Source organism: Numida meleagris, chromosome 2 (assembly GCF_002078875.1).
Source record: "Numida meleagris isolate 19003 breed g44 Domestic line chromosome 2, NumMel1.0, whole genome shotgun sequence".
In the NCBI taxonomy this organism is placed as follows: Eukaryota; Metazoa; Chordata; class Aves; order Galliformes; family Numididae; genus Numida; species Numida meleagris.
The window spans coordinates 34,113,189-34,127,247 of NC_034410.1; the positions used below are offsets into that span (position 1 = coordinate 34,113,189).

Sequence of the window (14,059 nt, forward strand, 5' to 3'; positions counted from 1 at the left end):
GAACATCAACTAGTGTTCACCCACCTTTCTAGCTCAAAACAACAAAATCAAAGAGGTTAGCTACAGAGGGCCATTAGGCCTCTTGCAGTACTTTTTGAGGGCATCAGTGAACACCAGACCCCCAGCACCTCCCAAAATGCAGGCTGAGAGAAAAGGGGAGACAGAAGGGACCCAGGGGTGATATATAAGCACACATTTAGGAAGATGGTGGAGCTGTCAGCATCAGAGCAACCTTGCTCCCAGATAGGACTGAAAAGTCGTGTCTGTCACAGCAAGGCAGAGTTAGCTTGTCCCATGAGGGAACCTGGTCTTCCCCTCCCTATGCTGTCACTGCACCCACACTGGCCTTCAGGCACTGGGGACTGATCAATGTGGTGTTTGGCTGGAGAGTCAAGGACTTCCCTCCACTCTCGAGCCTTGTGCTCAACTTATTTCTCTACTTCTGTCCTATCCTGCAATCAAGGCAGTTGGGAGAGGTACTTGTAAGTATCTCTGATGGCTGGCTTCAATAAAGGGCAGCTGCTGTCTGTAAGATGTTAGAGGTGGCTCCATAATGTCCAAGCTGAATGTCAGTGAGTCCTTTAAGGCACGTTTTTCTCATTTTCTAGGACATCTATCTGAAAAACACTCACTAGATATTAAAAACAATAAACATTTGTTAGATAATAAATTCCAGACTATGTTTTCTTGATAAAATAGACGATTTTGTGAGAACGCTTCAGTGACTGAAGGAAGAGGTCAGTGCTGAAGGGATTTCCAGTTGTGGGTTCAGATTCTTTGGTAGTGTTGTCATTTGTTTTGAATTTTGCTTTCTGTTACCTGTTTTTGCCTAGACTCTTCTCTGTGAATGTGAAGAAAACCTTCTAGTTGCCTGTGCTATAATCTTGAGGGAGAAATTCAAGTAACTGGTAAAGTAATAAATCCTGACTACAGGTCATCGCTCATTTTTCCTACATATATATCTAGGACTCTCATCACCTGGTTGGAGGGGAGAAAGCAAAATTTAGTGCTATTTCTCTACTTTGTTACCACAACAGATTGCAAAAAAATGTATCCCTTCCTCTACCCAGTTATTGCACTAATCCAGGTCTATGCAGTGGGACTGTGAGTCATGTCACCAACAGTTCTGCAAGTGCAGAGCTATTTCTACATCCTAACAAACGCAGTTTTGTAGCTCAGGATGACAAATTCATGAAACATCTGTGAGAGGTCGTGAAACAACATGCCACTTTGGGGAAAACAGGCTTTCTTCTGACGTCCCACATTTCGGTGAAAATCTCAGCTTCTCGGCACACGCTGCCAAAATGTTATATTAAAAATATGATACCATAAAAATAAAAAAAATTGAATATAGCATAGTACTGCTTTTATTTAGTTTTCTAGCAATCCCAGAAAGGCAGTTGTAATATTTTAAGAAAACAGCAAACGAGCAGCCAGGTGTCAGTATTCTTCACACTACACAGATGCTTCCTTTCATCCAAGCCAGATCTGTTTTTCACTCTTCTTTTACTCCTTTCCTTCTTTGTATAACCTGTGCTAGGAAGGGGGAGCAGCCCCAGGGGCTAGAGGCTGCATAGTTTCCGTATCTCTCCCTTTTCCATTCAGGATACTGCTCCCAGCAAACCAAGATAGCTACAAGGGTGTTTCCAAAGAAAACAGGATAACTGGGAGGATCGAAGAGATGGGTCAGAAGGAACCTTAGAGCAGGACCTGAGACAATTTAGCTCATGTATCTGTGCACTCACTTGAAATGCAAAAACAACTCCCTTTGGTAAGCAAAAAAAGAGAGATTGTGTCTCAGAGGTGAGTCACTCTGGGAGAGATCTGCAGATTCCCATGTAGCTGTTTCCAAGGAGAAATCCCCTCCTGAGTGTTTTAACATGGGAGGGGACAGTCTGGCCTGGGTTTGAAACAATTCTTTTAAATCCCTTGGAATGCAGTTTTCCTTTCTGTTTTGTCACTTAGAATCATAATTACAGCTGTTGCTACTGCTCCATCCATTGTTACACCAGACTAATACATTCGATCATACCTGCTGTTTCCAGTTGCTTGTAACTCTCTCAGACCTTGAACTTTTACATGCTGAAATCTGCCATGATCTTTGTCTGCCAGAGTTTGATTAGGAAATATCCCCAATAGACCAGATGCTTTCCAGAACAAAAGTTAGTGACAGAAGCAGCCTTCCTCACCCACTCGTGAGGATCATGACAAAGGTTTAGAGCAGGAAGTTTGACTTTGGCAGAAAGACAAGTGATGTTAGAAAGGTGTGTCACACGGTCTCATTGCTGGTTCTTTTTGACTCGGTCGGGTGAATTTGCTGAGCAAGGTACCAACATCTGCCACTCCTGCCTGCACGGCTGAGTTTGACCAGTTCTCAGCTAATCAAGGGCTGAGGTAGCAAGCAGTTGGTTGAAACACAAGCTCCTGCCACACATATCCCAGACACTGGTGAAGCTGGTGCTCTTCGGAATGGACTGTATGAGCCCTTTGCATGGCCTTCTGGGGCTGTCACCCATCCCACTTTCTCTACTGTGCCACTGACAGGACAAAACTCCCAGTTTTGCTGGGAAACCAAGCAACAGCAGATATTCCTAGGCAGGGTTTCCATGCTCTCATTTCCTAAATGAACCATGTGGTGACGAGCAGATGATCTGTCAAGGAACTTAGCACCCATGTTTTCCAAACTGAATTTCTACTACAAGCTGATGAAGAGATATGCCCTTCATACAGTTCAATGGGAGTAAATGGAAACTGTAAGCAGGACATGGTATGGTTAAGAAAAGGAACAGAAAGCACCAGGCACCCCTCCTGAAAGAGCTTTGAGACAAGCTGGTGGCTGAGCCAACATAGCAGAAACAGCCAAATGTACTCTGGCTTTCAGCACCTCAGAAATATTTCCTGAATCCTTTTGACCTGACAAAGGACAACATGCACCAAAGGTGTCCCTATCACACAGCTGCAGCATTTTTATCAGGATCCAGGAAACCTGCAGCTCCCAGCATCTAATCTGCCTCCAGCCTCAGGGGTGGGTCCAAGAGACAAAGCTTCCCGCTCTCTGCCTAGTTCAGGTTGTCTTGTGCATCTGATAGATGTGGAGGTGTCAAGGCAGAAAAAGTCCTCAAGTGAAAAATGTTCTTCAGGTTGCTTCTTCGTGCATGTACACTGTGATATATCACTCATTTTTAAATAGCATTTAAACAAGTGTGAATAAATTCCCTTTGGAAATGGGAATGCTCCAAACATCTAGGACTGCATGCTCCATTAACATTCAAGGAAATAAAGGCTCGTGAGTGCCAATGTTATTTTTGAAAATGAGATCTAAGTTGCTTAGATCTTTGAGAGTCTTATGCACAGCTTTTAATTACATACTTGAATTATTAAAGCATGCACAAAAATAACATTATAAATATGTATAAACATCTATTTAATGCACACATATGTTCATATGTATTTAATTTTAAGGTTGGTTTTTCATATAATCTGCTTCCTTTATTTGTATCCTGGAATGAACTAAGGTGCTGAATTGGAATTTCCTTCTATCCAGCTTCTTGTAACTTTCTTCTTAAGGTAAGTTCTCCTCTTTGCTCATACCTCAAAATCACAACAGCACTCATCACAGATAGGAAAAATTACATAATTTCAGCTATCGTCTAAGATTATCCAAGCATTTTTTTAAAACAACACCCTGAAATATTTTCTTTCCACAATTTTTTGGACATGTTTTGCTAGGAAGAGATCTCCTGGGAAAACTGTGCTGCTTGATCACCCAAACATGTGGAACTACACTCAGTAACTGCACTGATTTTAACACAGCTTGGAGCACTAGGCTTATACACACACTCTGGGACATCCTGTTCTATACAATTGTCTTGCCTCTGAGCATTCACTACATGAATGCTCATGTAGTGAGCAATAGATGTAGTGAGTAATAGATGTAGCTTTGGTGTTTCCTCACCACCTGCAATGTACTTCTCTGGAAGAAGTACCAGTAATTTTTTTATAGTGTTTTTGAAGAAAGCAGGTTTAGAAGTTTTTGAAGCAAAAAGATTTTTTGTTTTGTAATTTGACTAACACCAATAACATCACAATTCAGGTCAAAGACTAGGCTTTTATTTTTCCAATGATATTAAAATAAGATACAGGACAGACCAAGACACACTTGAAAGTTGAGAGGCAAGTAATGTAATACTGAAGAAAGATGTGATTTTCCCTAAGAGACTCAATTCTTTATATATTTTGTAACCTTCTTTTGTATCTAATAGGTTACATCATTGACATACACTCCAAATATTACACCTGCTTGTAGATTAGACAGTTATAATGCCAAGAGAATATTTTGCTTTTATTTTTACTCCTGGCTCTGTGCTTGTTTCTGCAGATTGCACTGATTCAAAAGCCAGCGACCTTGGCTAATTTGTGAAGGACAATTAACACTCAAGCAAGTGTTCCAGAATCCCTCTCCTAACTTGCCAGAAGAAAGACCAAAGTCATAATATGCACATTAATGTTGGAAAAAGAGAGAGAGAGAGAGTGCTGACTTAAATCTTTCAGTCTTGAGAAAGGAGAGAAGACCAAGAGAAACAGACACAGAAATAAAATACACTGACTGTCTAAGTAGTGAAATGGTTTTTTTTTGAACTCTTGGCAAACTTGCGTGAGAATCCAGGAACCCAAGAACATAGGTGAAAAATAGCTCCCTATTTGCTGTTGTTTGAAGAATAAAAAAGGTCGTATGCAATAGAAGAGGTATGAATATGAAAAACATATCCCCAAACATGCAGCTTTTAATGACATAGATGGAAGCAGAATCCACATCCTTTTACTATACATCAATGCCTGCATCCTTACCCAAACAAGTGAGCAAACCAAAATGCAAGAGAGAGGAGCTTGCAGTGACCACTATTCCTCATTGAGTTGACCCCTTATAATTGCCCATTGAATTTGGTACCCAACCAAACTGCTACAACAATGGGAAGAGTAAGAAATCAACTTAGCAGCTTAGGAATCCTGCTTTGGCAGGGGGGTTGGACTAGATGATCTCTAGAGGTCCCTTCCAGCCCCTTCAATTCTGTGATTCTGTGACTCAGTGTTGATAGAATGAAAGTAAAGTAGCAAAGATGCAGTGACTTATCACTAAGGCTTGCTAGGCTGAGCTGCAATATAGCTGGGACTCCCATAACTCATCACACACTATAGCTTTATAACCTCAAAGAGAAAGGCCACCAAAAATCTTTCTCACAGATCTCAAAACCAGCATCTGTTCATGGCTTTCATAAACCTCCTGAGCACCAGACCTGAGCTGCAGCAGTGTTTATGTCATGCAAGTCAGAAAAGATGAATGAGAGTACAACAGAATGAAATATTTTCTGGAAAAAATAATGAGAAAGGTTGAACAATCTTACCTGTTTTGTTCATATAGCATACATGTCTCCTCTTTTCTCTCTTTGGCAGGTCACTTTAAAAGTTTGACATTGTTCTTTAAGCCCAATTGAATTGCTACCTGCTTTTCTTCACACCAGTCCAAGGAGTACCTGGGTTTTGCAAGAGAAAAACAAACAAATCAAGAATTTCCATATCATCTCAGCATGGAAAAACTATACCAAGGTTGATATTTTTTTTAAATTTAAACACTAGGACAAAGCACTTCCCAATTTATGATTCAGTCTTATGGCAACAATTTCAAAAATAGTAACTGAAATTGAAATTATCCTATACAACACCTAAAATGGGCCTAAACTTATTTTTTAAGCTCCAAGCTTTACCTTTGTTTTTCTTTGGAAAACTTCCCCTTTTCAATTTCTAGTTTATGTGCTCCAAAGGAGTGAACAAGTCAATAAGCAGTTTGTTCAAGTTAATAAACCAGTTGGCTGGCACAATTTAAGAACGAAGTCCTGAAATCCCACACAGCATCTTTAAAACTGTAACTCACTTGCAAGGACAAGAGCAGTCACGAAGCAGTAACTTAGCTCAAAATAGGTATGCAAATATTGGCTGTACTGAATAGCCAAGCCACCTGCTAGTTATTTACATCTACTTAAGCAGAACAGAGTTTGCTGGAATACAGACTGCTTTTTTAAATGCCTGTTAGGATCTAGGCAGGACAATCTCATCTCTTATTGAAAAAGGTCACATTTTGCAATCCTCTCCACAACGCACTAACAAGAAGAGTGACAGCAGTAAAAATGACTGCGTTCACATAACCAAATGAGTCTCCAAAATAAATGCCAGAAGAGTTATCTAATGTGCTTATATGTGAGAATGCTCGACTCCTTGCACTAACAAATTTAATGAAGCAGCAATTCCAGGTGCACAAACTTGCTGCAGAATTTGAATCAGAAAGCTTTATCAAAGTGAAGGTATTTTTATTTCCTACAAAGACAATGGACACTGTGCTGGAGTGCTAAGAACGGCAGTTTCCATGAACATGTCTGCCTGCTTGTGGTCACGTCTCCAAGATCTGAGGTCGAGGCACTATCAACAAACAGCTGTACCGTAGAAAATGTTTTGTTGAACCAAAGTATTTTCACTGTGCTCTGAATCTTCTCCAGCACTGGTTCAGGCTACCATTACAGCAAATTCATTTAAAACAGTAGAGTTTCAGCAGCAAAAAAAACCTGCAGTCTCTCTAAGACAGAGGTCGCTTTGTCTATCACTCTTGAGACCAGAAGAAATCCTACTGTTGGTCTTAATCTTACTGTTTGTAGTAGAAATGCTACTGAAGTGGAGCCAATGCCTTCACTGGTTGAATCTTCAATCAGGTGATGGAAATTACAGGTATGGCTAGACAGGTAGAGCAGACACAGATTGGGCATCAGCAGCTTTCAAGCAAGTATCCCTTTATACAAACATTTTCCATAAAACTATCTTTCCTAATCTTTCATTAAAAGTCTCCTGATTTGCCATTCTGCATGTCTCAGTAGGAACTGATTTTAGGACGCGGATGTCTGATGGGGTGGAGGGGGACTGTGAGAGATCCTGGATACAATCAAAACAATCTGAGGCTTTGCTCCACTTTTGACTGGAAATTAATGATGAGAACACTACTTCGGATTTTAGCACTAGTGTAATGAAAGTATACCAGGACAACCAGGATGCCAAGGAAAAAGTAAAGGTTAGTATGCATCAGTCTTAAATGGAGCTGTTTAAAATAGTACTTATTTCTGTAGATACACTCATTAGCTAGTGTATTTACATAGACTATTTGCGTATCAATATTGTTTTCTTTCTCTATCAGTACATTTTTGTAGCATAGATGTATCTGTAGGAAACCTGTTCAGCCCATAAAACCTAAAGGTGGAACATATGTGTCTGATAAACAGCCTGTTACAAGCTTCTTGTATTTCAGGATTGTTCCACTTCAGTTTACAATTTGTTTTATGTTCTTTTGAAACTGTTTCAGTGAAACTGGGATTAATTTAATACACATTTTAATAAAATTGTTTGCAGTAAGGTATGACAAAATTATGAAGTACAGCTGAGATTGAAGTGCTGAGCTGCCTATACTGCTTAGGCAACCAAAAATAAAGCATGTTTAGCTATGAATTCCACAAATTTCCTGATTTCCTGGCCCCAGTCACTCTGTCTCGGATTCATGTTAGTGTAAAAGGTTTTTTAAACAATTCAGCCTTTCCTTAGACTATATGATAAGTATATCATTAAATTATTTCCATGCAGCCACTGTGTTCAAACAATAAAATTTTCAGTCCAACTCATTTTGTAAATACGCCATAGCTGTTCAAAGGCTCTCTGAGCTCATGTGGTTGGATTGATGGCCCTCAACGGTCAAAAGAAGGGAAAATTATCCTTTGGGATTTTTCCATCTGGTTTACATTGCAGTTCAACCTCTATGGATCAAAGAAAAAGTCTTCTCTGTTTCACTGGGTTATCTAACATGAGCCAAAGTAGTTTTGGGTCTGTTCATTGGAAAAGCAAGAGAGCACCACTTCATGGAAACTACTCCTATTTTTATTAGTTTCAACTCACTTTTAAAGCCATAATGTGCAGCAATAGACATGGGCACCAGCCATTAGAGCACAGGTAAAGGGAGATGAATACTGAAATCATTGCTCAATATTCATTCGGTTCACAAGAAAAGCTATGACACCCATTCCTTGGTGTCAAATACTTGCAGGTTTAGAGGGAAACACGAGCAAATTTTGGCTTTTCATATTCTCAAATCAATATGAAAAGTATTGGGTAGTTCTCCAAGTTGTAACGCTTTCCAGCCTCTGGGGCTTGAGCTAAAGTGCAGAAGTCTAGAACAACCAGTTTAGTTAGTAACACAAGGCTTTGAATTGGAGGTTTTGAAGGCAGAAATGCATGCTCTTCTTTCTTTCCCTTTTAAGCACTTTCTTCTCGTGTTTTAAGTTACATCAACAGCCCATCTTAGTCATAAGATCTGAAGCTCATTTCTCATGAGCTGGCACCTCACCACGCTGCCTAGTTAGGAACGTTGGGATAAAAATAGAAAAAAAAGTCATTTTATAAGAGGAAAAAAAAAAAAAAAACGATGTGCAAGGAGCACAGACTCTTTTACAGCCTAAACTTTCCACGAATGCAACAAATAATTCATGAAGTTTTGAGTACAGACATTAGAAAGTAAATGAACAGCACAAAGCTGTGCCAGGGGACTTTCAGATTGGACTCAGGCAAACATGTATTTACCATGAGGGTGGTCAAACACTGGAACAGCTCTCTTAGAGAGGTGGTTGATGTCCCATGTCTGTCAGTGTTCAAGAAGCATCAGGACAATAACCTCAATAGCATGCTATAACTTTCATTTGTCTCTGAAGAGGTCAGGCAGTTGAGCTGGGTGGTCTTTAAAGATCTCTTCCTAGTGAACTATTTTGTTCTCTCTTCACAGGGTACAGACATATACGTACATATACATACTAAAATGTAGCTATAACTTTTCTGTCTGTTAGACATTAAAGATATTTCAGAGATATAACTTCACAAGTAACCTGTAAGAAACAATGCTACAGAGAAATAAAGGACACCAGTTGTGCAGTCAAAGAAAGTAAAGAAATATCAGAGACACATTGTTGCTGTTTCTCTTTAATATTAGAAAACATCTTAAAAATAGTTAAAACTATGGGAGGGAAAGGAGAGAATGAAAGCAGTCTGAAATTGCACACAAATACATGCAAGCAAATACTAAGTCCGTGGTAGAACTTTGTCCTGGGGGTTCCTGTTGATACTGACTCTGGGTAGTGGTTCTACATTGCTATTGTCGCATTCCACATTTTCTTGAAGTATACAATACATGATCTCCTGTATAACCTCTGTATTTCATCCCCCTGGCAAGCTAGTTGAGTGCAATGACAGAAACTAGATTACAATTTACGTTTTACAACAGCTGTGATTTGAATGACATTACTTCATAATCAGGGAATTTCAACTAATTTGTCTTGGGGAAAACTGCATCAACATTGCTAAAATGACATTTTAAAAACCTGGTAAGTTTGTGTAGGTAGGGAGAACTAACTTGCAGAGCAACACCACTGGAACTACCACTTGTTAAAATCTTGTATAATAAATACCTTTGAAATAGGCCACTAGTGCTAAAATAAGGGTATTGTAAACCCTTGCAAATACAATGAGAAGGTGAGACAAAGGAAGGCATTGCAGGCACAGGTCTGTGCACATACATAGTATCAAAAATACAGTCCTAGCCCCAGAGGCATCTGTCTCTAATGAGGCTTCTTATGTGAATTGGTTGTTATGGTTCTGAATACAATACAAACCAGAGCTCTGTATTTTAACTCCTACATGGCACTGGGTTTTAGCTTCCAAAAGGTACTGTGGGAATTGAAACAGCTTTCCAGAGCAAACTAAACAAGGATGTGAGCCAGAGAGGTGCTGCAGAAGGAAAACATGCTTAAACAGAAGAGATGAGGTGCAAGTCAGAGTGGCATTGAAGGCTTCAGAAGAGCAACACATAGCCTGCATTTAAACATGGGTCATAGACTAATTTCTAAAGCAGCTCCATAAACTCCAATTGAGAGGCAGTGTGAGCCAAAGAAGGAAGAAAATATGTCTGGGAATGACAGTGAATGAAGCTGAAACAATCCTAAGTCTAGCATGCTCCTTTCTTCCCAGTGAGACACAATCACGACCACCTTGGTGTGTGAGGTTCAGGTCTAGAAAGAACAGGGTATGGTAAGAAAGGAAAATGGAGTTCTTCACAGACTGCAGGATTAAAGGATTTAGAATAATTCACAATGCCTTTAATGTAACCTCCTCTACTGCTTATGGAACAGCTAGAAATAGATTAAAGTTTAATGTATTCATTTGCCAGGCACGCAATTAAAACAACAATCTTTTTGCTGATTGTGAATTGTTTATAGAGACTAATAATTACCTGATATATCAGTTTGAGACATGCCAGCAACTGTACAGTTTGTCTCCTGGCTAGATGTGTAAGCACACTTTATAGTCGGAAAGGGTGGCTTAGGAAGCTTGATTCTCTTGGAGAAAGTTGGCAACGTATGGAAAGGCAGAAGATTTAAAAGGTTTAGGTATTTTAGGCATGTAAACTTTTCTTGTGAGGGCAGTTTCTGTTGTCTGATATGTCCTTTTCTAAAATATTAGCTTTATTGTGTAGAAGCCCAACTTTCCAGTCACATTCACAGATAGGATTCGTTAACAGCTCTCCAGCAAGCGCAGGATCAGACATGGGAGAAGGATCAGCTTTTGTTGAGGTCTGTACCTTAGGTGATATGAACAAGATTCAAAAAACATCCTGTTCTAGGAAATAAATATCACTGTCAGATGATTGTAAATGCTTGTGGGCAAGATCCTCAGCAGATGTACAACTGCAGCGTTACTGGCTTCAGTAGCACAAAGATAGCTTACTCTGGGTAATGCCTTGAGACTACTGACAGCAATTATTACCCCTGTGGAGGGAGTTGGTTTTTTTTTATGGATTACACTCGGATTGTTGACTCGTTTTCCATAAAGCAAAAAATGGGGTTATGCAAAGTTGGTTTTAACATAGAATGAATGTTTGACCTCCAAGTACGTAAGCCTTCTGCAGAATACAAGCTTGCCTCTTGTTTCAGCTAACAGGAACACCTGGCTGCTCCAGAACTTCAGCCATTTGTTGCGGACATGCTGACATCATTGTATGAGATGAACAAAGTACAAGAGCTGCACTGAAAGTAATGTCTCCTACTTTATTATGCTGGCCAGTGAAGTCAGAGGCAAATGCTGGTGGTGTGGCAGTAGAGGTTGAACCTTCTTGATAATATTCTGTAACATTTTGTTGCTGTACAACAGATGGCAGCAGAGGGGCAGTCTGACAGAATGGCGTCTGGCATGGAAGTGAGCGCAAAGAAAAGGTAAGGAATTTAGTTCATCCAGGCAGAATAAAACTGCAAGCACCGACATTCATCGATGCTTGCTTAACACTGGTGGAGAACAAAGAGTGGATGTCAGCACAGTGAAACAATGGAGGGTGCATTTCAACAACAATGCCACAGCATGCAGGCTCTTATTCATTGCTGATGAAAACACACAGCTAATAGTGGTGACTGTTGAAAAATACTCTTTTACAGCCGAGACTTTGCTCTATCAAATAGTGTTATTGTACTGTCTGTTGCAGTTTCCATGGAAAAAAAAACACCACTAGGCATTACTTCCAGAGCAATCTATATACATATTCCTATATATCCAAATATATAGGTGGCCTACTGCAATGACTCTTTCCTGCCGCTGAAGAATTAGATCTAGCATGTTAAGGGGGCAGAGCAGATGCTCTTCACTCCAGGACTTCACTCCTCTGTTTCTCTCTATCAACTGTAAAGGTAACCTGGGAACAAGGTTTCCTCCCTTAACAAACTAGTGGCTGCAGGCACCTTCTCCTTTGGTCTTACACATGGTCCCTGGGTTATCTATCCATGTGTGTACAGCTTGAGCAAGAGTTGTTTCACAGCTTCAGAGAGGAAGGGGTCACCATAAGCTCAACATTTCCAGCCCAGAGAAATACTAGTGGAGCCACTTCCTCTGTCAGCCCTGGGGCCTATATATATGAGCTGAAGTAGTCCCAGCAATGAGGCAATATCAACCACTCTGAGCAAGAGATAGTACCATTTTTGTAAATTGCTAAAATCCTGGTGTGGGTTGAAGTTTGTTTTTACGTGTCCTTGGCTACCCAACATGGTGAGGCAATATATGCCCTTAAGCAACAGAGCAGGCCCAGCATCTGCACATCCAGTGCGTACCCATGCTGACCAGAGGTTTGTGCTTTATGGCCTATGGTAATAAAGACATGCGGCTCACTGAGTGCGGTCAATGGCCCTTGAGATCTTGGCTCTGAATCGGGTTTTGTCTTCAGAAGACATTTAAGGTGCTTGTGGCAACTTTCTCATGGCTCTCAAAGGTCTCTTCCCCAAAAGATCTATTGTTCAAGCTGAAGTACCTATTTTGGCCTCATCCTTAAGGCAACTTGCACAGTCTGTTGAGGCAAAAGGAATTTTTCTTTTGGAAAAATTCAATAATTAAGTTCAGCCATACATATCTTCATTAGTAATATATTTTTACAGTGTTACTAAAACCTAGTGGATTAGAAAGCCTGCTACATAAATTATACTCTGCAGTTCTTTGCCAGAGGCTCAGAGGGAGACTAATTTTAAGTAATCATCATCCAATCTCATCCTTATTGGCTGTACTAATTTTCAAGGAATAGATTCACCACAGCACTCTAGGTTCTATTTTCTAATTCACTGGGGTTTTTGCTTAAACACACACACACACACACCAGAATTATATGATTACATAATGCAGAAATACTTTCAACTCATTACTAATATTAAAAAGCAAATAAAAATCTCCAATTGAACATGCCCAGAGTTGTTGCTTTGGGAAAACAATGCGAGAAAATTTCCTTTGGGCGTTAGAACCTGACTCAGAAGCCATGAGACTTTCTCCTAGTGTAAACTAACACCCGGCATGGTCCAGCAGTTGCCCTTCACACCGTGGTTGCGGGCAAGACTGGCAGAGGGTTCCCTCCTGTGCAAACCACAGCTCACAAAGAACCATGAGGAAAATCAAGTGCATGGAGGCACCTCAGGACTCTCCTTTCATGCCAGTGCAGACAAGAACACCAGAAAGGCTCACACTGGGAGAAGAGGAGGAGATTTACACACACTTGCATGGGGAGTTTGGAACCCCTCCTTACCTCAGGAGAGACTCTTAACTCACCCAGCAAGACATGTGGTTTGTCAGGATGTTTTGGCTCTACAGTTTTCCACATGAACACCCTGTACGTACAATTTGTACTCCCCAAGCTGTACTTGTTACAAGGGCTGGGATCCACAGACAAAAAAAAAAAAAAAAAAAAAGAGGAAAAGTGAGCCCATATGTTAACTAGCTCTTATTCACTTCTGCTTTTAATGTGTCCTTGGAGAGCATTCTTAATTTTTTCTTTCCACATTATATATACTCATGCACACCTGTGGGGTTTGGTTGTTAGTTTTTTTTTCCCCTCCCTCTTCTTTTATATTCTCAAAAGCTGTTTTGTTATTTTTGTTTTTAAGGTTTGCAAGAGAGAATTCAAGAAGCTGCAAGTTTTTGAAGTTCTTCCCCAGCTCACAGAAATGAAAGGAAAAAAACAACGGTAGCAATTTCTTTTGGCAGTCTCTTCTGCCACAAGCAGCCATTTTCAGGCCCTCCATAATAAGGAGATGTTTAGAAGGGCTCTGAATTGTCTGGGAAACAAAAAAACCCACAACTGTGAGATCGAAGAAAGTCTGAAATGCAAACTGAAGGCATTTCAGACACAATATAATTGATGAGTAGTTGTGTAGATGGAAAAAGTATTGTTTCATCAACAGTTTTCCACTCAAATCATTGCCACCATATGAAAAATACCTTTTTCTATATTTTTAACCCTTCTTTTATTAGTAGGGAAAAGAAAAATCTAACAGATGGGCTAAATTTTTTAATCAAACTGGTCTTTTCCTTACCTTGAGGTGTTTGTTCCCATTTTACTTCACTACATTTATGTGTTGAATACATTTATTTATACTGGTTTACACTTCCCAGAAAACAGCGGGGG

At 40.0% G+C, this 14,059-nt stretch overlaps 1 long non-coding RNA gene across 11 annotated transcripts in view; it reads right to left on the reverse strand.

Moving 5' to 3' along the window:
• The window catches only part of LOC110394024, a 93,419-nt gene that overhangs the window by 47,177 nt on the left and 32,183 nt on the right, over positions 1-14,059 (reverse strand). For 10 of the 11 annotated variants that reach the window (XR_002435332.1, XR_002435330.1, XR_002435331.1 and 7 more), the window contains one exon: positions 5,403-5,531. This is a non-coding gene — a long non-coding RNA (uncharacterized LOC110394024). Of the gene's footprint in view, positions 1-5,402; positions 5,532-6,695; positions 11,361-14,059 lie in introns of those variants that run through there. The other variant, XR_002435333.1, reaches the window with a different exon arrangement.